Source organism: Leptosomus discolor, chromosome 8, assembly GCF_034619465.1.
Source record: "Leptosomus discolor isolate bLepDis1 chromosome 8, bLepDis1.hap2, whole genome shotgun sequence".
NCBI lineage: Eukaryota > Metazoa > Chordata > Aves > Leptosomiformes > Leptosomidae > Leptosomus > Leptosomus discolor.
The window spans coordinates 43,023,138-43,047,843 of NC_141398.1; positions in this window are offsets into that span (position 1 = coordinate 43,023,138).

The following is a 24,706-nucleotide window of genomic DNA, read 5'->3' on the forward strand; positions in this document are numbered from 1 at the left end:
GAACAGAAACTTTACATCATCCTTTTGAACTTTGCTTTGTACCTAATCAAAAACTAAAAAAAATCAGATGGCAAAGATACCCATTACAAACTACATAAAGTATCATGAGACAAAAATGTTTGCTAAAAGCATTGCATTTTGAGAGTGTTTATGATACTAGACTGACAGTTGTGGTGGTTCTTGGCTGTGTTACTGTACTCTGCTTGTAAGGAAATCTTATTTTATTCCCTTTACAAGAACTAAAAGGAAACTGGGGCTACTGGAACAGCTGTGTGAAGAGCTAGGTCTGAAGGCCAGTTAGTCCGCAAGAGTGGCTAGGCCTGGTTGTAGAAAGGCAAGTGATAGAAACCACTAGGGAGACAGCACTGTTGTTGCTTTAAAACTTAATTTGTTTTTAGGATGAGTAGGCAATAAAAATTTGTACAAAGGAGAAACTTCTTGGAAAGGGAACTAAAGCTCAGTTCTGCTGTCTCTGGACATGACAAAGATGATTGCTGAGCTGAAGACATGCATGCTGGTATAATCGAGGTTTTTCTCCAGTCACTGGAGTTAATGTTGTTCCATTAAAAATACCCCAGAATGGCAGTCTTCATCTTTATTTGAATGCTGTAGTTATGACAACAAAGTCGTTGAAGCAATCACTTTTCTGGCTTATGACCATGATCAAAATCTCCTTTCTTTTCTCAAGTCAAATATACGCATGGACAGCTATTAGTTTTGCCTGTGTCAAACTCTTGCCAATATGATTAAAGAAGCCAGGCAATACCATCAAGCAGAGATTAGTTACTCAGGATAATTCCTTTAAACTATCATCATAATGTCTGTTCTTTTTTTTGTAAAGTTCAGGCCTAAACAGGCATGTTCTCATTAGATATATCAGGTGTGTGTTGAGCCACAGAGAATGGTAGTTTGCAGTGGAAGTGGGATATGTCCCTGCGCACACACTTCTGTTCCATGTCCTACACACTGTGGCATGGTATTGTCTTCCAGAGAGTTACCTCTGATGGACAGGATTAGGGGAAATCCTTGTTTCTTTGGTGATTTTCAAACACTATCAGACAATGATGCCAACTAAGAGTGAATTAATGAGATACTGGAGCCTGGCAAGTAGAAAGTGGCTTTAAATAACCCTGATTAGCCTTTTCTCAGTTCCTTAGAGTGCAGGCAAGGCTTGAACAACAACAAAGACCCCACACTCACATTTTTATTAGTTTGGTCGAAAAAGAGTGTGCTTTTCAGAGGGTGTTAATTAAAAGATTTAGGCTCCATTCACACTGCTCATATCCCTTGTTTCATCTTTCCCTCCTTTTTGTGTAGTTTGTTTGCAATGTGAGAGGTAGAACTGCTGTTATGACAGATAATGTTGACTTTTAAAGAGTTCACTGAGATCTTATATGTGAGAAAAATATAAGCCCTAATTGAGCATACAAGTTTCACTTTTTACGTGATGGCTTCATTAGATATGAACTTTTATTTTAAGTCATTTAAAATGTCTTTCGCTCTTATCAAAACAAGTTTTCACCTCTTTTCTGTCTTTCTCAAAGGATAGCTCCCCTACATATTTTGCCACATTTTGCCTTTTCAATGAATAAATAAAATAAAAATCTTCAAACCCTTTAATCATAAAGTTGTACTTTTATAAACCTTAAGCATATTAAAGTCATTGCATCAACCTCTTCTAGTTATATGAAATTCATAGTGTACAGACCATGGCATCAGCCAAGAAGTTCTTCAGAATCTGAGAAATACATAAAAATGTATTTTAAGTAGCTAAAACTTGAGTTAATTATTTAACTACAAAATTATCTGCTGTATTTCAGGACTATTTAAAAATAATATTTACATATACGATCCCGTACCTTTTTCCCAAAGGAAACAGACTGATGTCTGCAGCTTAACAAAGACACCCCAAACAAAAATGTGGAAAAAAGAGACAATATAAAACTCGGATTATTTTTTTTTTTTGTGACAGCCAAATTCTGAATCTGAATTGTAGTCAATAAAATCACAGGGGTATGAGTGAATGAAAAAGATTAGCTTTCACCATAATTTCTGGCTAAAAAATTTGGGGGGGTTTTAAGGCTATATTTTAGATATGTGTGAAGCATCTCTAATTCGAATGTGAAACTCATCATAAATGTACAGAACATGACTTGGTGCTGACCTTTAAAATGATATTATACAAAATGAGGAGTAAAAAGCTAAATAAGGGCTAGTTCCTTCTAGGGAAGTGTATATGCTGGTTGCAAGACTGCTCTACTACAGTGAAATGTGTAGTCCATCTCTAATAGCTTTGAAATAATTTTCATAAAATTATTTGCTCTTACTCTCCGTATGGGAAGGTGAAGGTGCTGGTGGGGCATTTGGGAGGGAGAGAGGGAATCTTGGTTGGTTGTTGTTTTTTTTTTTTATAAAAAGCTAATAGACAGTTAATTATATTGGTGTATGCTTTTGCTGGCAAATATCTACAGCACACTTTAAAAAAGAAAAAGGAAAAGGGGCATTGTTGCTTGTTAATGGACTCTGCTATTTTACAGCGCTGTAGTCGAGCAGCCACCTACAGTTCATCCTTATGTTAATACTAACGTTACCAATTTTAACATTATATGTCTCTTTCCACTGGCCCCTGTTGGAACCAACAGCCTACGGCAAGTGCTGTACTGCCTTTTACTTAATTGCTTCTTAAAGCTAACAGTGAATTACATTAAGTGTAATTTCATTGTCGTTGGATCTTGGCGAGTTTGAGGTGGCACATTTGCCATGGGAGTTCTTTTTCTCTGGTTCAGTGGCTATATCCGGGTGGGATGCATTTCTCCTGGAGTAATCCAGGAGAATCTTTCCTTTGAAGAGGAACAGATGTAGATTTACATATCTGGAGGTCTCTGGCCTCTGATGAGATTAGTTGGTGTTTTTAAACCCTACTGGAAGGTGCATATTTAATAAATGCCTAAAGCAAGCCTGTGTGAAATGGCTGGGTCCTGTGAGACTTTGAAGGAGAGGAGAGGAGGAGATGTCAAGTTACACATTGTGGTACCATCATAATCACTGCTGAAAATAGGCCAACACTTGAAATAACAAATAGGTTCACATTCTGCTGTAAAAGTAGTAAAGAAAAAACAGACAAGGGAACTGCCTTAAAAGCATTTAGGTTTAAATTTAATCTGATCAGTTTTTTTGTAACTTCCTAATAATCAGAGAGAGATGAAAATGCACAGGTTAAAAGCTGGCAACCCTCCCTGGCCCCTGCCAAATAATCTGTGCTTTTCTAACATGCTTATTTGAGGTAACTGCATGCCCTGCAATAGAAATTAGTATTTTTGCTTTACTGAAAGAGTGTATTTTGAGATGGAGGGGAAGGCCTTGTGGTAAAACAGGAGATTAAATAAACTTCCTTGAGAAAGACTAAGCTTATTTGACAGCAGCATTTCTTTTCTTTTAAATAGCAAGTAAGTGTGAAACAGAAGTTAAAAATTCTACATCAAACGCTTCTTTTGGTGTGCTATACCTCTCGATATAGCTACAGCATATACGATATAATGGTAAAACTACAGTAACACATTCTTGTTATTGCTGTTTCGGATCCAGATCCCACAATGATTTTTCCATTATACTCAGCATTTGAAATTGTGCAGCGGTTTGCAAATGCCTTATAATTGCATCCCTCTTCCTTTCCTTTCACCTCCTTTCAGTTTGTCCCAAAATTTTTACTTTTTCTTAGAAGCTCACCATTTGTGTCCCACTCTGCTGACTGTCTGTTCCAGCCCGTGTTGCACAGCAGGTTGTGCAATACTGTTGCCTGGAACCTGCAATGTTCTGGCGGAGCTGATACCCATCCACCTTCATCCTCTACCGCTTTCTGCCTCTGCTACCCTAACACTGACAGCATCCCTCTTTCATGCTGTGACTACACCCTGGCAGGCAGCTCTCTTCTCCTGCACTGAGTCTCACCCGTCACCTACCATGTCATATGCTCCCTCCTGTCATGTATAGCACGACTCCTTTCCTGCTAGTGCCTACAGCACTAGTCTGCTACTGTCACCTACACCACTCACTTGCCACACCTTTCCACTTGTGAAACGTGCCTGTGTGTTCGCTCCTGTTCCCACGATGCTGCAGAGATTTGCGTGCCGTCCTCTGCATTTATCATTCACCTCTATTGCCACTAAAATGTCAGTGCAGATTTAAATTTCTTGGGCTCCGGGTGTTTTATTATTTAAGGAGACCTTGTAAAAGCTCGATGCCATAGTGACAGGGGCAGCCTTATCCGAGGTACATGCAGGTCTCAACCAAAGCCGGCAAGTGACAATGTTAATCCCTCACGTGAAAGGGCAAAAAGCTAAAAGAATACAAGACTCTGCTGAGATTAACAGAGAAACAAACAGAGACCAGTGTAACAAAAGAAGGTGCTCAGATCTGTAGATAAGGAGCTTTCAGAAGCCTCTGAGCAAGGACCCTGTTTAACTCCCTGTGGAGCACCAAAGGCTCTGCAGGGCTCAGGGACAGAGCAGCAGGAGAGATGAAACAGCAAGAGTTAAGACAGGAGACTATTCCCTAACTGAACTGCATTTTTCAACTTACAGCTAAATTTTATTGTGCATTTAGAACTAGTTCCTGTTCTGGACCTAGTTTAATTGCATTCTGGAAAAGCTACCATGTACTATGCAGACATACTATTATTACTTTCCAGCATCTAGTGATAATTGCCCAGATGGGTACAAACAATGTTTTATTGTTACTTTTGTTTAGTTAAAGTTAGGAGAGGGACTGCTTGCCATCAGGCTCAGAGCAGTAAAGCAGTTTATAGTGTTTGTAAGCAGTATCTTTGTCAGTGATGATGAAAGCAACTTAAAATTTGCTCTTGGGTTGAGGCTCAGCCCAAGGCCTGTATATCACTTGTGTCCTTTTAAGCTTTATTTTTGAGGCCTAAATGAGACTGATGGTGCGCTGGTGTAGACTTTGTGCAGTGGAAATATTGCTCTGGGGGTTCAGTCCTTGGTTATTTTTCAGGCAAAACTCCCATGTGTTTTCAATGTGCAAATACCACGAAGGCCTTATTTTGAGTTCTCTCTCATTAGATTGCAAAACTCTTTCAATTACATCCTATGGATTTCACAGGCATGTAACTTCCTGAACACCCACATTAAGGAAAGAAAGGTTTCATGTTTGGATCTCTGTTTTGCTAACATACCAGCAAACAAAACCCCACGGGACCACACAGGACAGCTACAATATGAGTATTATTCTAAGAAATAGTCAACATTTGTCAGCCCTGACCACATGGTGACATCTGAATTTAGCATACTTTTCTCTGTCCTTGGGATGAAAAGACACCTAGGGAAAGCTCAGTTAGTAAATTATTGACTTTTTTCTAAACTTTCTTATTATGGATAGCTTCCCAGACATGAAAAAACCCCAAACCTCTGACATAAAAGTAAATTAAACAAAATAACTAGAAGTAGTTAAAAAGCCTCCCTTATCAGCATGATACTAGATTGTCTGCCAAATGGAAAACCAGCATAAATAAATTCGGGACTGGAAACAGTGGCATTGATAGTACCTGCCAAATGGACTATGCAGCAATAGGTACATAGGGTGGTAAAACACCCCCATAGTGTCTGATATCATCTATAGCTATTCTAATAATTTGCTGAAGTACTGCTTAAGTACTTAAGAAATCTGAACCAGTATTGTATTCAAAATGTCATTCCTTTTAGAAGTGATTAGACAGGTTCCTGTTCTGGAGATGGCACAGTATTACCAGACATTGGGCTTTGGCTAGAAATCCCAGTGGGCTTAGTGTGGTTTCCTTTGGACGTGATCTTTTTCTTCTCCTCTGCAAATTGTCGAGTACTCTCCTACACAGCATATCTATAGGCTTTTTGAACTGTTTGTGTGAAGTCAAAATGTGTTCCCTCGCCAGTATGCCTGCGTGCTGTCCCTGCACAGTGGGCTGTCTGCTCAGGCTCCTTGTTCCGTGTACCTCTCTGCTCATGTGTCTTTGTCAGTTTGGTCCTGACCCGAATGACAGGAATGCCTTTTTTATCTATGGCACTTCACACGACTGCTCTCATCAGTATTAACGGTTTTAATTTTTTGCTGTCTTTTCCCACTTTAACCCTACTTAGAAATCCTCTTCCTCCTCTTTGCCAATTGCTGTGGGACAAGGGCGGGCAGCCACACAGAAGGTACTTTTCCGCAAGTCTCTTATTTTTCACAACGTTTCTGCCTTTCTATTAGCACTGGGGCTTGTTACCTATCAGACAAAATGACTGTTCCAGAACTCATCTCTAATTGTGCTAAGGCTGATTCCTTACTCTCTTTTCATATACAGTCCATAGGTTTGGGGAGGTATTTTGCCCATTCAGGCTCTTCCATCTATTTTTAAGGGACCTTCACAGAGTCCTTTTCAGGTTCTTTAGTACTGTTTTTGGCGCTAATCACAACCAAAGAGGTAAAAGAGTCTATGTTACAGATAGTCCCAGATCATTCCCTCTCCAGTATCACTAAAAGCAATTTGGTGGACAATCTGTTCTTACTTTGCTCTGTCAGAGGAGCAGTGTTATTTCCCCCCCTCTTTATTTCAGGGAAGTATAATTTTTCCAGATTTTTATCCTGGCCCTTTTTATTCCTGCAACTAGATTACTCGCTTTTAATAACACTGAAAAGAAAAATCGATACCTGTCACCATTTTCTTCTTAGCTTTATTTCTTAAGATAACAAAGGAGTAAATGTTGATACAATATTTAACTTGCAAGATTTGCTTTTTGGAAACTTCTGAATTGCAACATTTAAAAGTTTCTAGTTGAGTTATTCTGGCCTTGTTTCTCATCTGCAGTATTTCTAGCTCTTCTTTTGTTATGTGTAAGCAATGCTGTTTTGTTCCTCATTAGTCATGTACACCATGTATCTGTAGAATGATGTGGCTAAGTTGGTTTTGCCAGAGCAGCTTCTATTTTTGATATTTCTTGTCTTCAGGTTTTTATTAGGCCGTGACTATTGTATTTAATATTCTCATGTCCCATTACTAGACAATGCACCACTCTTTGTATCCTGTCCCACTGACATTTCCTTGGGACATTCCTTAATCAAATCACTACGATTTATGGCAGCATAAGACTTAGATTTTTCCCTGAACTTGTTTCATAAGTTGTAAGATTTTTACCTTAAGTTATCAAAAGTTTTACTTTTTAAAATCTATGTTTTCCTTTGTGTCTTCTCCTTTTCTCACTTTTAAATTCTTTGTTGGTTGTAATTAGACTCTCTAGCTTTGCAGAATTTTTAAATGAGAAAGCCATGTTTGCTTGCACTGAACACGACACAGTGCTCAGTTCCTGTGAATTTATCATGTGCTTTTCTTATGAAATCACCACACGTGTCTGTCTAAATTAACCCTTCTTTATCAGTAGCTATTCTCTGAAAATACGTATCTAAATATGTCCAAAACACATGCAATATGGTTTTATAGTCTTTTACTAGGAAATCTCTATTATTCTCTTTGAAAATTGTCTGCAAACATAGTCCTTTGAATTCCTCACTGTGGATCACCACCCCCTTGCTCAGGAGTGGGCATTCCGGGGGCTATGCCAGCGCAGTGGAGCAATGGAAGGTCCCTTCCCTACCACTGCCCACAGAGGCAGGTCAACCAAAACGTGACAGCCCTGTTCAGGACTGTGCTATGTATTTCAGCGAGAAGCTGGTTCTGCCAGATGAAAATCTTTTATACTGGAGCTTAAGGATGATTTCTCAGTACTGGGCTCTGGAGTGAAATGCAATCTGAATTTCTGTGGAAAAGCAGCAGAGTCGTAGATTTCTCCATCCTCTCTGTTTGGTAGCATACCTGCCTTCAGACTGACCTGTTCTGTTGCTTGGGACCTAGCTAGGTTTATGTTCTTAAGAGTTTGGGAGGAACAGTGTGATTTTAAACTTTAACTACAGTTATACAGTCTGGTCTATTATTTTCTTGCTTACAAGGTGGTGGTGAACTTGATCTGTTATCAGTACAGTAATGAATAATATCTGTTTGTATTACATATGCGTATTGGCTTTCTTTGTCCTTGAAATGGGACATACAACAAGGCACTTCCTTGTGCTGAAACAGTGAATAAGTGCCAGGTCTTCCACCTAATTCTTGGAACAATACCTCTTGCTTTTTTTTTTTTTTCACTTGCCATTTTGCTTCTTAGTAAATAAAAGAAGAAATGTGAATTTCCACTTTAAAACAATAGGATTTGTTTCCCTCTGATTAAAAAAAAAAAAAAGGAAGGAGTAAAATAAACTTTATAGAGCTTCGAATATTTTTCACTACCTGTGAAACAAAAATGTGGGAAATAGTATTTTGGCTAAGCTGTTTATTCCATTCTTACTGATAAGCAACCTCTCTTCCTAATGATGTCAGTTTATACTATCATCCTTTAGTAAGTGTCCATTTGTGGACCACTGAGTCATCTTGTTACAAATACTTTGTTCTTGTTTCTTATATCCTACAGAAATTATTATAAATTGAAGAATTGAACATTAATTTAGGGAAACTCTTTTCAGCTGTCTCATTTTGTTCTGTTTGTGTTTGTTTTTTCTATCGGTCTCCTTCCTAAAGCACCTATTTCCTTATGTTGAGTTGTTGAGCTTTTTAATATTTTGCTCTGAAAGACATTGTGGAAATTATCTGAGATCTCTAACTAAAAAGCTCCGTGTTTTGTATTTACTGAAATCATGTACAAATAGTAACTAGTTCCATAGCAGTCAGAGGCAAAAGTCTCGCCAGCCAGAGCTACAGAGAGAATCTATAAAATACCTGTCAAAAAATAAATACGTAGAGTAACTTCAGTTGGGAAATAGAAGAGAGGTGTTTGTGCTTTCTCTAAAATCAGTTGAAGTTTGTTTTGTAATTGTAGTGGGGACAGGTTTGGGTCTGAAGATCAGAAAATGAGATCATTGCTAGTATCTGTGAAATCTTTAACGAATCATACTCTCAAAGACACATGAGTTCTTTTCTGTTCCTCCTGCTGAAGACCTGTGCTGCGCAAGTGCCCACCACCAAGAGCTAGCCACAGTTCCCACCCCACAGGTATTATCTGCAGCCTCCCTAACCTGTGATGCTGTTATATTCAGACCTGCCTCATGTAAATCAGGAAAAACATCTGGAAATTATGTTTCAGCAGACATGATTCAGAGTACCCTCTGAAAGCAGAATGAACAGGAGCAAATAGCATGGCAAGAGAAGTGACATCAAGCCTGAGGTAAGGTGGCAGTGCTGTGATGAGTGCCTGCCTGCTGTGCAGGTCTTTGGGCACCCAAGTTTCGGAAGAGACTTGAAGCTTTTCAAGGCCTGTAACTAAACCGATGCTTAAGGCTTGCATGGTCTCCATCCACCCCCCTACCTTACCTGTCTGGGCGGCAGTATGCTCCTGTGCAGGTGGTTGTTCTGGGATACAGATGGGCTGTTACAAATGCTCCCTGCAAGTGCCATTTCTTCTTGTAGGAATTGCTTCATGGTGATAGTTCAAAGGATGGGCTCTCTCTGCTGATTTACTTTTAAAGATTATCTGTAACAAGACATGTTTAGTAAAAATGGTAAAGCAGAAGTGTTTGGGTCTATTAATAAGGTCACCAATACTTGAATGAAATTCACTCAAATGCAAAACCATCACAAGAGCAATGAATCTTTTAAGTCTTCTAAATAGATCTTAAGCTCCATTTGCATACATCTTTACGGAAAATACAAAGTTCCATGCAGTTACAAGCCACATTATGGAAACTGTACCTGAATAAATGATATGTGAAAAGTTGCTCTGGTTGCCATCTTCCAAAGCATCTGCAATTTTAATCCAATCCAGAGATCTTGGATTCATGAAAGGTAATTTTGTATTCAGTTATATGAGAAAATGCAACTTAGTCATATTTGCGTTGAATTCATTCAAACATCTAACAGTCTTCACTCCTCAAAAGAAGACAGTGCTGACTATTTGTAGGCTTAGAGTTAGGAAGCCTTTTCTTAAATCAAAGGCAGAGATGGTTGGAGCTACTCTGAATGGATACCATGGATAGCCTCTTCTCGTGTTTCCCATCCTGTTTTTCATGCTTACAAAGATCTTTGACTGGAGCGATATCCAAGAATGAACTACAAGAATGGCGTTCAAAGTTGAAATACAGATTTTATGCAGGCCTTTTCCTTTGTGGAAACTCCCTCTGTAAGTTTTAACTTGCATGTCCTTCCTGTATTGGCTTTGGATGTAGCTTGCAAGTCCATCTGTGTATCTCTTCATTTGAAAGACCATAGTGGGAGAATGCGCTGGGTAAACAGTAAATTATTTCCAAGTGCTGTGTGGACAGTAGTTCATTCATTAATTCTGCAGCAGAATAACTATTAGTACCTATGAATCCATACCACGCTTAAATGAAAGGATATAAAATCTATAAAAATACAAAAGCAAGATATATCTTATTCTCAGAGTTTATATTTTGTTTTCATGATTAGCTGCAGAAACAGTTATGAATGGAGACTTCTAAAGAAATATAAACCTGAAGTAACCAAAATATATCAATCCATCTACCTGTTAATGGATGGATGATATTTTTCTAATTTTGTGCTAAATAGCATGTACATAATTGAAGCTCCAAGTATCTTTAATATAGCATTGATAAGAAGTTCTATTTAGTAATTTTTCTGCCACCGTTTTGTATTTCAGTGTTAGTTTGGTGCGTTTTGTCAGTTATTCCATCTGGACTGTAGTTCAGGTAAATAGCCAAGCTTTCATTTAGTCACAAAACAGATGATTTCTTACCACTGCCATCTCCGCTCCAGTGCAAGGAGATGCTGAAGCTGTTGTGCCTATTTGAGTTGTACAGTTTTTCCAGAAAATAAGTGTTAGGTTCCAGGAATGAATGAGTTAAAGGCAGCATTTGGATCAGTGTTGTGAAACTATATATTATCTATTGTATTTCCTTGGCCTTAAGTGGATTCTAGCATGGGATGAATTAGGTTGGCTAGATATTTTCTGCTGACTGTGATATCCCCGTTGAGCAGCTTTCCCAGTACGAATATATTTGGCCCTTCTTTTTTTTCCCCACAAGCTATATCCCTGTATAAAAACAGCTTTATCTCTAAAGAGCAAATAACACCCAGTGCTCATAACAGATGCCAAGAAATGTTTCTGTTTTGATTTTTGAAAATAAAAATTCAACTGTGTTCAATAAAATTCAGAAGCCGTTTTCCTCTGTGGAAATTAAAGGAATCCAAGGAAGTCTAGGAAGATAGCGACCTTCCTAATTAAAGCGATAGCAACTGCAGGAATCCAGTTTTTACAACCACCTCTACCTCACTGTGCTGAGAACAAAGCAGTCCTCCATTAATATTTTATTTTCTCTTTTCTTCCACTATAACAATGCTCTGTGTTCTGTGAGAGCCCTGGAAAGACATGCAGAGCTATGTTAATTATGGTTTAAATAATTGACACTCTGATTGTGCTGTACTTTCCGAATTGTATGTGGCATGTCACTGGTTCTACATATAATTACATCTATTCACTGCCATCATTTTTCCCACTTACTTCACAGTATACAGTAGTCTACATTGCAAAATTGTATGCAGTAACTAGTAACGTCTTCACCAAATGACCTTTGTTTTTAAACACATGGAGTGTGCGTAGCAGTGGAGGTCTGATTGCCATCAGAGCTAATGCATGCATCCAGGAAGATCTATTATGAAACAGTTAGTGTCAGGGGAGTTGGGAGTCTGCATCAGAAGCACACTCGGAGTCTAAAGAGTGAGTATTAGGAAATTTCCAGTGTGGTCTGATGGTAATTCCTTATTTAACATTGCATCTAGCTTTTCAGCTTCTGGGAACCCAGGTATTTATTATTTGCTGTTTTGTAGATTTGTGCAATAACTACTGGGATTATTAAGTACACGCAGCTATAGTACGTACAGTACTGTGCAGCAACGTAAACAAGCTTTCAAGACTCATCTTCAGGTGTTGACTGAGTCATTCTGAAAGCTTGAGTGTATGTACGTGTTTGGAGAGTGAGTAACTAGCTACTTCTTAGAGTACCTCATTAGATGACATGACTGCTGCAGAGCTGTTTCCAGTTCAGTGTTTGTTAGCAAGCAGCTAACTTGAAAATTAAATCCTATCTCTTACAATGCAGCCTTAACGAACTAAAAGATATTTATGGCTTCTTTGAAAACCTACATCCTTAGGCATGATTGCAGAGTGCATGCATTTGCTTGGAAATAGTGTAACTCCCTGCTAAAATGCAGACATTCTGGAATTTGTTTCTGTCTGCTTTGCATGTTCATTCTGCTGCTTGCAAATAACCTTCTGCCCAACTGGAATTGATAAGGGAGAGGGATTAGTGTTTGGAAAGCCTGCAAGCACAAGTTATCCTCAGGCAACCTGGGAGGTTTGCACCGATAACCACTCTGTAACAATTGCCCCTATCCGTGTCCCTACTTCCCAGTAAAAGTGAGGTGGCTTTACTCCTCAGTGAAGGTGGGGAGATATGCAACTTCAGGTTTACTGTGGAATAAGGATACGTGCAAAATAAGGTACTGCAGGGTAGCTGGTATGCTTATAAATCCACACCTTAGCTTACGTTGTACTAACTTGTACATAGAACCAAACCTTTCATGTTTTTATGATTCATATCCTGGAAATGATTAACTGAAAATGGTAAAGTAAAGAGGATGAGTAGAAACTGATTTTGGACCAGCAATCACTTTCAGGGGTCTGTTCAAAATAATTGTAAAGGACTCAATAAGTTCAGTGTGTACTGCAGAGTCTTCTGGAATTTGGGGTCTTCGACAGTGAGTGCTTGTTGTTCAATTACTATGAATGGGTGGAAGAATGATAGTGTCAGTATCAGGTACACCTTCAGATTGTTGTTTTATTTTTTTTTTTTTTAAAAAAAGGACCAAATATTGCTTCTTCCCATTTGGCTTGGAAGATTATTCAAAATGTGAAGCAATAGCATATTGAATGATATGGGGATTTTAAAAGAAGTTTCTGTGACAGAGAACACTGAAAGGCTATCTAAAAGTACTATGGATGGTGGATCTCTCATGATATTAGGTTAGATACATGATACATCCCAGAAACCTGGAAATTTTGCCAATGAGAGGAGAGAAATGGAAAAGAAAAGCATTCTCTAGAAATGTCAGATGGGATTTTCAGAAAAATTTAGCAATTGTCTGCGTCTGGCTGAGCTTGGAAAGCTGTCCCTATTTAGGACATCATGTGAACATATGGTTCTATGCTGCTGATGCTGACGGAGCATAAGTGTTACGCGAAGCTGAGCATCCCACATGTGGATGGGCTTAGGAATGTGCAGAAATGACTGAATTAAGGACCCTGTTTAGAGGCTTCCACACATTGGCAGAGGTTGAAAAGGTTCATCTTGAAAATAAGGAATGTATCTTTTTACACTGTTTCTTTTTTGTGTGTATTTGCTTTAAAAATGATTCTAGTCATATTAGCAATTGTTGAACATAAAAAAAATGCACACATACAAAATACTGTCCTTATTGTCCTATGCTGTGTTAGAGTTCAGGAGCTTTTCTCTGAAAATGCTTTGTGTGTGTATGTGTAGGTCTACACTTAGGAAAGCAATGAATGCTTTTAACCAATGCAGGCGATTGTGTGGAGGCACGGGAGAAATGATGCTGGATTGAAAATATAAAGGAGGTTTTTTGTATTTTAGAAGTTTAGTACACATGGTTAAAAATTTTAGAATAAGAACTTGACAGAGCTTTCTTGTATCAAAAATCAATGTAAAACTGCACTGTAAATTGAAAAATACCATCTTGCATATCAGGGATAAGTATAAGTCTTGTTTTCATCTTGTTTTCCCTTATTCCTTGGTGTCATTACCAAAACATGTATTTCAGTGTATTAGAAAATGTAATTTGAGTCAACTGATACCTAAATCAGTTCTGGGATATATGTAATTTCCTGTGATGTTGAACAGGGAGAATTGATTTCAAATGTATATTTTTTGATTAAGGTGAAGGGATCAAATAGGGACCTAACTCTTATGTCTGATGATTGAATTTAACCTGCCATACTATTGCAGCAGAGTCCTGTAGGACGGTATCTGTGACATATAAATACTATGTCTGTATATTAATTTTCTCCCATTAAGGAGAGCTGTGTGGGAAAGTAGTGAATCAGTATCAGTATTTATGACACACATAAAGGCACATCAGAAATTTGTGAGAAACTGTTTCCCTGTATGCTTTCCCATATTTTGTACTTGTGGATAAGAACTCTGTTACCTGATCCAAATACAGCAAAGAAGATGGAAGGAACTTCTTGCTCACTGACTGTTCACATGCTGAAAACTCCTGATATGCTCTGTGTCCTGGCTGGCTTTCCTGGGGAACTGGCCTGAGCTGTCATATCATTACAATATATTGTGGTTCTTGCTGCTGTCGTTTTTGCGACTGATACTTGCCACTGTTTATTTGGAAAGATGATCACAGAATCTATGAAGTTTTTGTTTTACTAAGATGTTTAGGATTTTCTGGAGCAGAGCCTATGTTTAAGACCTAAATCTAAGCCAAACTAACTCATGCTCTAGGTTGGACCTTCCTGTGCAATGGAGGTTGAAGGCCACTGCAAAATTTTCTTTCAGGGGAATTCAGATCAGAAATCCATGTGGTTAGAACTTATAAATTTCAAAGCTTGTAATATTTCTTTTAAATCTGGTTTCGAGGTTATGTACGTTTTTGTCTACATGTTTTCCACTAACAATTTTTGAACCATTTTGCTCATTACATTTGGCAGAAAAGTAGTCTATAATACTAAGTTTCATGAAAATAGGTGGCCCAGCAGGAGGAAAAGAGCCTACTAATGCCTTTTCTCCAGAGAGGTGACAGTGTAAGTGTACCTCTTCTAGGCAGCAGAGATTTTGCAGCAAAAAATGACAGAAATGAGAGCTAGTGGGCAGGAATCCACATGCTGTGTAAATCAGGTTATGAAATAATTCCATAAGCTAAAAAATTAGTTTCATGAAAAATCTGAAATTGTTGGACAGAAACATAGTTCTACACGCTCCCTTTCTGTAGGGCCTGAGAAAATTGTATGTGGTAGGATCTAATTCTCATAGATATTTCTGTATTCAAATTATACTTGAAAGTAATTCAGAGCTAATAGTCTAGACATGTGAACATGTAGTTCTCTACCAATAGTGTGCACACGTGTATTTACATATGCATTTATTGTTTATATGGTAGTGTTTGTGTGTTTTACATATTTCGCATAGAAGTATTCTGTGAGCATGTTTTCTTATTTGCTACGTGTCTCAAGTCTGTAAATGTATTATAAATATCATCCATCTGGATATTGTCATCTTTTAGGTGAACAAACTTCCCTTTCTCCTTTCCACTCTTCCTGCATGCTTCCCAGCCCACATAACACCAGTCATGATTCAGAAAGTATATGAGCAGCAAAGTACTCTCCAGAATTATCAGTTGGTCACAAATGTTCTTTGATGTGGCTTTAGTACTCAGTATTTTCGAAGAGACTAATGATACAGTGATATCCTAGACTGTGAATGCTTGGAAAAGTGTGGTCATTATTTAGTGCATAATCTCCATTTTGTGAAAATCAGGCTTATATCAAGGATAGGTTTTTGCGTTGCAGAATAAATGTGGTGTGAGTAGTTGCTTTAAAAAATTTTGGAATATGTCTGTAATCTGATTATGAAATAGTAATTTTATTCATATTTCAGCATCCGCTGTGGATGTTTCACTCCCATATGTTGATATCAGTTAATACTATAAAGCAAATTTTCCATGTAAATCTTTCTGTACACTTATAATCAGAGGAACACTGGATTTCCTGAGTTTAGCTGTCCTCTTCTCTAAAAGGATTAAGTTTTACTGGTGTTCAAATGATGAGCTTTCATTTGCTAGAGTCTTCTAGACCAGCTTGGTATCTTAGCAAGTCCTGAAAATATTTCTTTCTGTTCACTCAAATGTATTTTTCAGCATTTATTGTGAACATGTAAACATTTTCTAATTATATTGTGTTATTGGAGAATCAGCCATGAGTGATGTAGTTCTACATTGTCATTTTCATTTATGAAAGCAATACATAGCATGGAATTTCCTGCTGGTGGTTATGAAAGCAGTTAAGGATCCAAAGCAGGTCCCTATTCAAAATAGGGACGACTTCTAGAAGTATCCTTTTAAAACATTTGCTTGAAAACAGAGGAAAACAATCTTGGCATAGAATTTTTTATTCTTTTGGGGTTTTGGTATACAACACATATCAAGAAGAGTAATCATAGTGGCAGGTAAGAAACTGGTAACAGAAAAGCTTTATTTGAGCACAATTCACCAGACATACATCTTACTTTATTCTTTTGTCCGTCTGCAGAGTAAACCAGCCATATGCTTAGAGACATCATTGTCTTTTCTCTTTTTCTCTCCCTGCACCAAAAGGAAAAGTCATTAGGTTTGACAAGAATGGTACATTTCGTAGTAATTACAAGGAAGCACAAAACAAAACCAGGCCAGTTTCACAATGTCCATGAATGTCCTAATGCACCAAAGAATGTTTTTACATTCTGTTAGAGGGAAACTGATTAATTGGTTCTTTGTAACTCCAAATTGAAATCACAGTGTAACCTGGTTGTGCTCAGCACAGGAAGCCGTTGGGGATGCCAAAGTTTGGACAGGAGTCTGGGACACACAGGAGTCCCAGAACTATTGTGTTCAGTGAGCTGTGAAAAGTCATTCAGAAGAGAAACACTCAGCATCCTTTATTTATTTGCATTGAAATATTTATCCGTGATGTGAGGCATTCATAATAGATTGTCAATCTCTTGTGCCTTGTGATGAATCTGGGTGTCTTGAATTGAATTCTAAGTATTTCCTTCTGTGAATAATTTCATAATTGTCACATTTCCAACCTATGAGTGTTCCCTGGATCTCTTTGGATCCAAATTATCTTTTTTTTGCCTTTCTCTGAGAAGGAAAATATCAAACCTTTAATTTTCTGTTTAAAAAACCAACTCATCTACCTAAATTATTAATTTTTGTACTTAGAGATTAAAACTCAATCAACCTGAAAATTCATGTCTTGCTGCTCTTTCCTGATAATTGAAGGAAATTATTTATGTAGCATAGATTAATATTGTTCCATGTTCTACCTGACATTCCAGATTAAAGTATGACTTTGAAATAGAGACGAGTTGGGACTGAAATACCCTATACAACCACTCTAGTACTTGGGAAACAATGTGTTAGGGTCTTAGTACCAAAGCTCACAAAGGAAGTAAATTTTCACTTCCATCTTGTTATGTGCTGGGTGCAATGGAGAGAGAAATGAGCTTGGGAGGCAAAAAAAGTGTAGATAAAGAGAACAAGGGAATGATAACAGTGAGCACTGTGCATCCTCAATCCTTAGCCCTGACTTGCAGGGGAGGGATGCCACAGAAGCCGTGGTTTTGGTAGAAAGACAAGAAAGTCTTTTCAAGCTGCATCTAACACCATCATAGCCCGCTTTGAGCTCTACACTGATACAGAGAAGGCTCTGTGTTTTTTTCACTGTTCTGGGACAAGCAAACCCCCAAATAACATCTAGAGTAATACTTAGCGTTTCTGCCGTAAGTACGGGCTGTTTTCTGTAGAGTAAGAAGTTATTATGTTGGCCCAACAGCACATGAGGGTCTCTTCTGGGTTTTTTTGAGTGAGTGTCTCTCAGCCTTTCTCTTCCTTTCTTTTCTTTTCATCTCAGGTTGAAAAATGAGCTTGGAGACGAGAAAAGAAGGCAGTTTAAAAGAGGTTGAACAGTGCTAACCCAGAACACACAGGGTGGAGGTGTATCTGTTCACTGCTGGCATGCAGCCATCATGGTTATCAGTTTAATAGCATAACTTAACAGGAAGAGTTACACTCATGACCTGCTCCAAAAGCACAAGCTTCTATCACTTGAGCTAAAGGAGAATCTCCATTAGTAGTTGCTCATTGTCACAGGGCACATATCCCTCTCTTGGGCCAACCACTTATAATGACAAGATATCATAAACACTTAAACAGCTCTGATTTTGTCCAGTAGAGGGAAGTGGATAGACACAAACACTAACTCAATATGTTAGAGATATCATCAACATATTAACTGCATCATGCATGATTGGCAAAAGGCATAGCGATTGCAGGAGAACCTTGTGTTTCTCACCACTGCCAAAACCTATGTATTGACTAAGGATCATTTCCGCTAGAATTGCTGCTTCTTGCACTGTCACTGTTCTTTGAATTACAGAGCTACCAGAAAAGAGTAATCTGGATCACAAACCGATTTACCTTTTTGCTGAAAATAACATGTTGTGTTATAAGCAATGCTCATTAAGTTATTTTTTTTTAAATTAGTCTCCGAGGGAAGAGGACTATTGAAAAAATATCTTTAAGTGAGAGCTGGAAATAAGTTGCATTTCAAAAATAGGTGCCTTTTTCTTGGAAATAGGAATGGAATAAGAAATTGGGTACTGCCACAGAACTCCTCCAAAGTAAGAACTCCAAAACATTTGGATGCTGGATATCCAGTTCAGTGTCAATTGGTATTTCTTGGCTAACATGATACAAGCAAAATATTTCAGAAACAGCTCTTTTCCACTATTTACTTACTTATACTAGCCCAGTGGCTGTTCCTTGGGGAGAAAGACAGTTGCTAAACTTAGAATTGCCCCTTGTCAGCTTCAGCTGTGCAGGTACTACCTACCCAGTAGGGAAAAGGAGGAAAGTGTTTGTCTATTTTGCAGTCATGTGTTTGGATCATGAGTCCTTTCTGAAGAAGACCTTAAAGGCAAAGATGTACCGTTTAATAGCAATAATCACACTGCTGTACCATGGATACATGACTAACTGTATCAAATATTCCCAAGCATGCTGACAGGCAATAGTCACTCCAAGCTTTCTTTGGAAAGCTTTCTCTGTTCCTTGAAGCAGTCCTCGCTTTCTCTTTTAATGCTGGATGATTCTCCACAAGGTCCACCAGCTCCTTTCCTCTCTATTGGGTTAGTTGGACTGTCCAAATTTTAAAGGATGCCAACTAGCTTGCAATCAGCCATTTATAGAACAGCTCCTGTTCCAGAGCCATTTTTTCACCACCAACTTTGGCTGTTTCTCATCTTCATGCCTTTCTATACAGAACTCTGAAGTCCCTGTAGAGGTTTCATAACATCCTGAAGCCTTCATCTAGTGGTAAATTGGTATTCTGTTAGGCTGTCAAAAAGGATTAGAAGGAGGGATCTATTCTTCTTCTTATTCTCATTCTTTAATGACAAGTTATACTGTCAGCTTGTCCACTAAATCACATTAGGCAAGAACTAATTTACCTCTTCATACCAAAGTAAAGAGAACCAGAAAAAAAAAATCTCCCACTTAGGACATGTGTTGAGAATTCAGATAATTCCTATGTTACTGTAATTTTACTTTAAAAGTTAACATTTTATTAGCATGAAAATGTATATTACCCCAACTGCCTTTTTTTCTTTTGTTTTGGAAGTTTATGTACACCCATTTTAAGTAACTGGGAAGCTTTGAAATCAGCCACATTTAAGAATTTAATCAAAATCATGAAGAATTAATGTTTTGACACATGTATTTTCATAGAGAAATGTTCAACTAGTTCTATGAGAATCTTATTCACATTCTTTGTCAGGGATCATCTCTTTCATCCTCTCAAAAGGAATTTGAGTTTAGCTGGAAACTAAAGATGTTATGTTTACCAGCACTATTTTCACCTTTACGCATATGTGTAGATCTCATGTTGCAGCCAGTATCACTGCTCATGTGTGTAAACATGAAGACTGAGATATATATCCTCTAGGATGGAGTCCTTAGAGAAGGAAGAAATGTCTATTGTAACGTTAGAAACCTGATTCTAATCCCAGTGCTGTTTGAGTGTGGACTACTTCCTCATGTGCAGGGGCATGACTGGCCTTCAAAGGAGAAAGGGGGAGATGCCTTGAAAAGAGAGAGGGAGCAGAAAAAAAAGGATATCCACAACTGCCTTGCTTCACCCCCAAAATTCACCTTCCGTGTCTCCCACTTCCGTATTTGGAGTGCTGGCAGAATGACACAGTTAATGCAGCTCTTTGTATTTTGCCATGATTTGTGTAGTGATGGGACAGATTAGGTTAATTGCAAGAATGTGATTGGCAAATGTAACCGCCTAGCAGGCAGTCATGATTGCACTATCCAGATACATTGCTAAGAGAGTTCAATGAGTGTTGATGCTGTGCTGCATCCGGCAAGACCAGAATGAATACCACACATTTCCAAGTATAAGAAATTCTGCATAAATAGGACATTCAATTATTTATGAATAGACTCTAAGTCAGTGATTAATTAGCATTTTAAATATGGTTGATTAACACATTAACCCTGTTTTATGAAAACTCTTTTAAAAGATACATATTACATGTGCTTCCATTTGATTTTCACATTTCTGATGTCTTTCATCTGTTAGATTACTGTGTCCTATAAGACTTTCTAGAACGTTTAATTATTTACTTTACAAATGCAGGATGTTATAATGATATTTGTAAAGAAAAAGCTAGGATAATGAATATACAATGCAGTATTAGCAGCTTCCCCAACTGTTGACAGGAGGTTAGGGGCGTATGGGTGGAGGAAGAAAGAAAATCAAAACAAGATAATAATGTTGCACTAGATGTATACAAGTGAATATGCAATAAGCATTGGGAATAGTGTACAAAAGCAATAACGTAATTTACCATTCTGTAAGAAAGAACTATCTGAGGTGTTTTTGTCTGTATTGAAGGAAATTTGGAAGCCTTCACAGGAAAGCAGAATATAACTGTTTGCTTTATCAGTTACAGAAGAAAACATTTACTTGTTTAATAATCAGTTATTTGTTTCTATTATTAATTATTCATCCATCTCTCAGAGCTTACTAGCATACTGGCTGCTGTTGTACCAAGGGCTGGGATTTACCTGCCAGATCTGACGATGGTGAGATGTCTCCGGTATATGAACATAGACTGTATAAAGAGAAGAGAAAGGAGGGAAAGCCCCCCCCATCAGTAGCTCAGTTCATTTTAAACTGTTTGTTTCTGTGTAGGTTTGATCAAGTTCCACAATTGCCTAACGACCTAAGATATCACTTTCCTGTATAATTGGCAAGCAATCTGCATACTGTTCTGACTTAACAAAGTGAAATTATGCTGGGAGTGAAACTGTCAGAATTGGCCTTTTTTCGGAAGTCTGATCTTGTGACACACTGAAGACATTTAGCCTTCAGAGCACTCAGTGTCTCATAAGGGTCCATATTTAAAATACGCACCTGCTCCTTTGCAGTAAATACAACAGTCAGTGTTCTTACATGAAGGCATATGCTTGAATATTTTGTATAGTTGGCTCTGTCCCCATTTCTGCAAAACGATATCACAATTGATAGCATTAGAATTTACTATTTTCCCCCTGCATTGTGAAGGGAAAAAAAGCCCTGCAAAGATCACTTCAAACTGTGCTTGGAATTTTCCAAAGTTAAACTCTGTGTAAAACAAAAGGGAGGGAAATTTGTGATACTGAAAATCGGTCAAGTAGCTCTTCAGCTGAAAAATGGCTTATTAGCAGGGAAATCATTAAGGTACAATATAGATTTATGGACCTAGGTAATTGAAAAAGGACATAATTGACGATTCTTACATATCTTAATCAGTGAGACTATTTCTGCAGTGTGAGAAGCACTTTGTCTGCAGTATACTTCTTGTATACTTCTTTATACAGAAGCAAGCTGTTAATGTCATCCTGCTACTTAAGTAGCTGTAGTCTAAGGACCTGATTCTTCTCCACAATTTCCTCCTTTTCAGTAATGTTATTTTGCCATCAAAATTATTCCTATCCTTCCTACTATTGTCTTTCCTATCTGAAAAAAACCCAGATATTTAAATTTTTGGTTTGCTTACTTCTGCTTTAGGCCTGGAAATACAGGCTAAACTATTTCATTCTTTGACTACAAGATTATGTCCATGGAGGTAGACACATCAAAGTGAAGGTCTGTGTCTATAAAAGATGGGAATGGATGGAGTATCTGGACAAGGTGCATGCGTTCTGTGCTTTAGAGGACTATAGGTAAGGGTATGTGATTACCATCTAGCAGGAGACTTGTGGAGCAAGTTCAGTGAAGTCATTATGATGATATCATTGCTGGTAGCTTTACATTACATTCACTTTACATTACTAGTGGCCATTACTGTAATCTAAATGGACATTGGGAGGAGATTATGGTGAAAGGTGCTAATGGCCTGCGCATTAGAGGTCATTAACATGTAAGCACCCAGGATGAAAGTCTGTGTACAAAGAGTTAAATAAATTGTGCAGCAGCTTCCCCCAGGGAGTCATTAAAGGTATTATGCAAGTTTAAGTACTCTTCTTTATCTGGGCTATTAGACCTTTCAAACTAGGAGGTCTAAAGGAAGAGCATCTGAGTAGTGGTTTTCCCAGGTGTAAAATCAAGCCTGTGGGCTGTGGCTGAGGGGTGGTGGGTAAGAATGGAAGACAATGTATCGTTTAAGCAGGTAAATCTGTCAGATTTCTCAAATGTTGGAGAAAAAACTGCTAACTGTATGCAGCTTTTGTGTTCAAGGGAAGAAGGTGCATCTTTTAGGGCTTTAATTAGGAACACAGGCAAATTCCCCACATCATCCTGAGCTGGAAGGTTTGCTGTATTATTCTGTTTCTTTCTTTTTTTTTTTTTTTTTTTTTTTAAATCTAATAGACTAGCAATATGCAGAGTGCAAGTATTCTAGCAATGTATCTGCCATCATAAAGATTTTCCAATACTATTCATGTAAAACATTAGACATTGCCAAAATCCTGTTTTCACTTGCCAGCTTGAATAAATAATGGAAGACAGAAGTAAGAGAAAAGGGAAATAAATTCTTCCTCTCGGCTGAGGCTTTCTTTGCGGAGATGCTCATAGTAAAAATAATTCAGAAACTTCAGCTAGCACACAACGCAGTAACCCAGCTCTATTGCGGGAAGGTATTTACAGCATGGTAGTGTATGCTCCCTGCTTGTTACAACAACTCTGTGTAGGCTGGAGTTTAATTGCACGCCTTTCCATTCATGGCCAACCAAGATATACACACAACTGTGGCAAATCTGACCAAACTGAAGTTAACTAAGAGTAAAGGATTTTGTATTAATGAGCCTCACTTGAATTATCTGATTTAAGGTACATGGCTGAGTCAAATCGATCTATTTGCAGAAAGTTTTGCAAGACCTATGTTTGTACGAAAGTCTTTCTACCAGAAGAAGATAAGTCACTACTAAAGATAAGCCATTATAACCAAAATAAAACCAAAGAGTGTAAGGTGATAGAGTGGTGAAACAGAGTGCTGTAGTTAGGGTTAAGAAATAGATTCAATTTGGGATAAATCTGTATGAATCTTGAGTTACAGTTGAAGTTCCTTTCAAACACCTACCATAAATATTCAGGAATCCTGGTCCTGCATCCTCTGTACAAGTCTTGAGGTATGTAGCCAGAGAATGACCAGCTCCAGTCTCGCCCAAGGGACTAGGTTTCCCTCCCAATGCAGGATGAGCCTGCAAGCTTGTTTACACTAAGCCTTGTGCTGAAATGAAGTCAGGATGTTACTGAAGCGCACACATTGGCCCAGAAAGGTTTTATCTCCCAGTTTAGGCATGAACTTAAATGCTTTAATGCAACTGTGTGATTAAGGCATGGCCTAGAGAAGAAGAGGGCAGGATGAGAATATTTCCAGGGATGTTTTATTGATGGTTCACAGTAGCAAGAGAGAAATAATTTGGGTTTTGTCCTACGATGTCTTTAGTCTTCAAAGGCTGCAAATCTTATAATTAATTGACAGGTAGAAAATAGGCTGCACAGAAGTTAATTCACTAGGGACTACAATTGCTGCGCCTGTGTCCCCAGTGCCTGTTACAGTCCTGATCCAAAGTCAGTTGAAGCCAATCGATCAGGCCCTAATTGCACACTGATTAGTATTGCTGTGCTTGGCAGCATAGTAAATTTTTAAGAGTTAGGAGTCACCGTGCTTTTTGGAATAGTTCTTTTCATGGTTATGTGTGACTGCTAACTTGCAGTGGGATTTAAAAACAAATATCATGTTATTGAGAGACAACACTATGTGTAATTGTTGCCAAGATAATAGAAGAAATAGCTCAACTTCCATTGGAAAAGTTTCAAAGGTTGAAAAGTTTCAGACAGGCATTTTTTGCAGGTGTAATGAAAGGATCAGCATGTATTTCCCCCAAAGGCTTTCATTTTTCATTTTTATCCTTAAGAGAAGCCAGTGGCACTTCCTGAGTATTGTCATTGACTAAGGCACAAAAGAAGGAGAAAAAAGAAACAATTGATAAAAAAAAAAAAGGAAAGAAAAAGTGAATCAAAACATGACTTCTTGTTTTCAAGAAGAAGGGCCAACTTTTACTTTATAGTAACAGCTTTGAGATCAGCAGCTGTGGGATTACATGGCAGAGGTTTGTAAAAAAAATCAATAACTGCTGCTGTTTGGAGAGAGGGAAAGAAAGGACAGCTAACTAGACCAGATTGTAACAGTTCTGCAAGCAGTCACAATGCTCACCTTACAACAGCGCAGCCCTGCAAATTATTAAATAATAAATCACAAAGTCGAACAGTCTTGGGTGGACAGAATGCGTTTGACTGTAAAGCAGACAGAGGCCTATGAATTATTC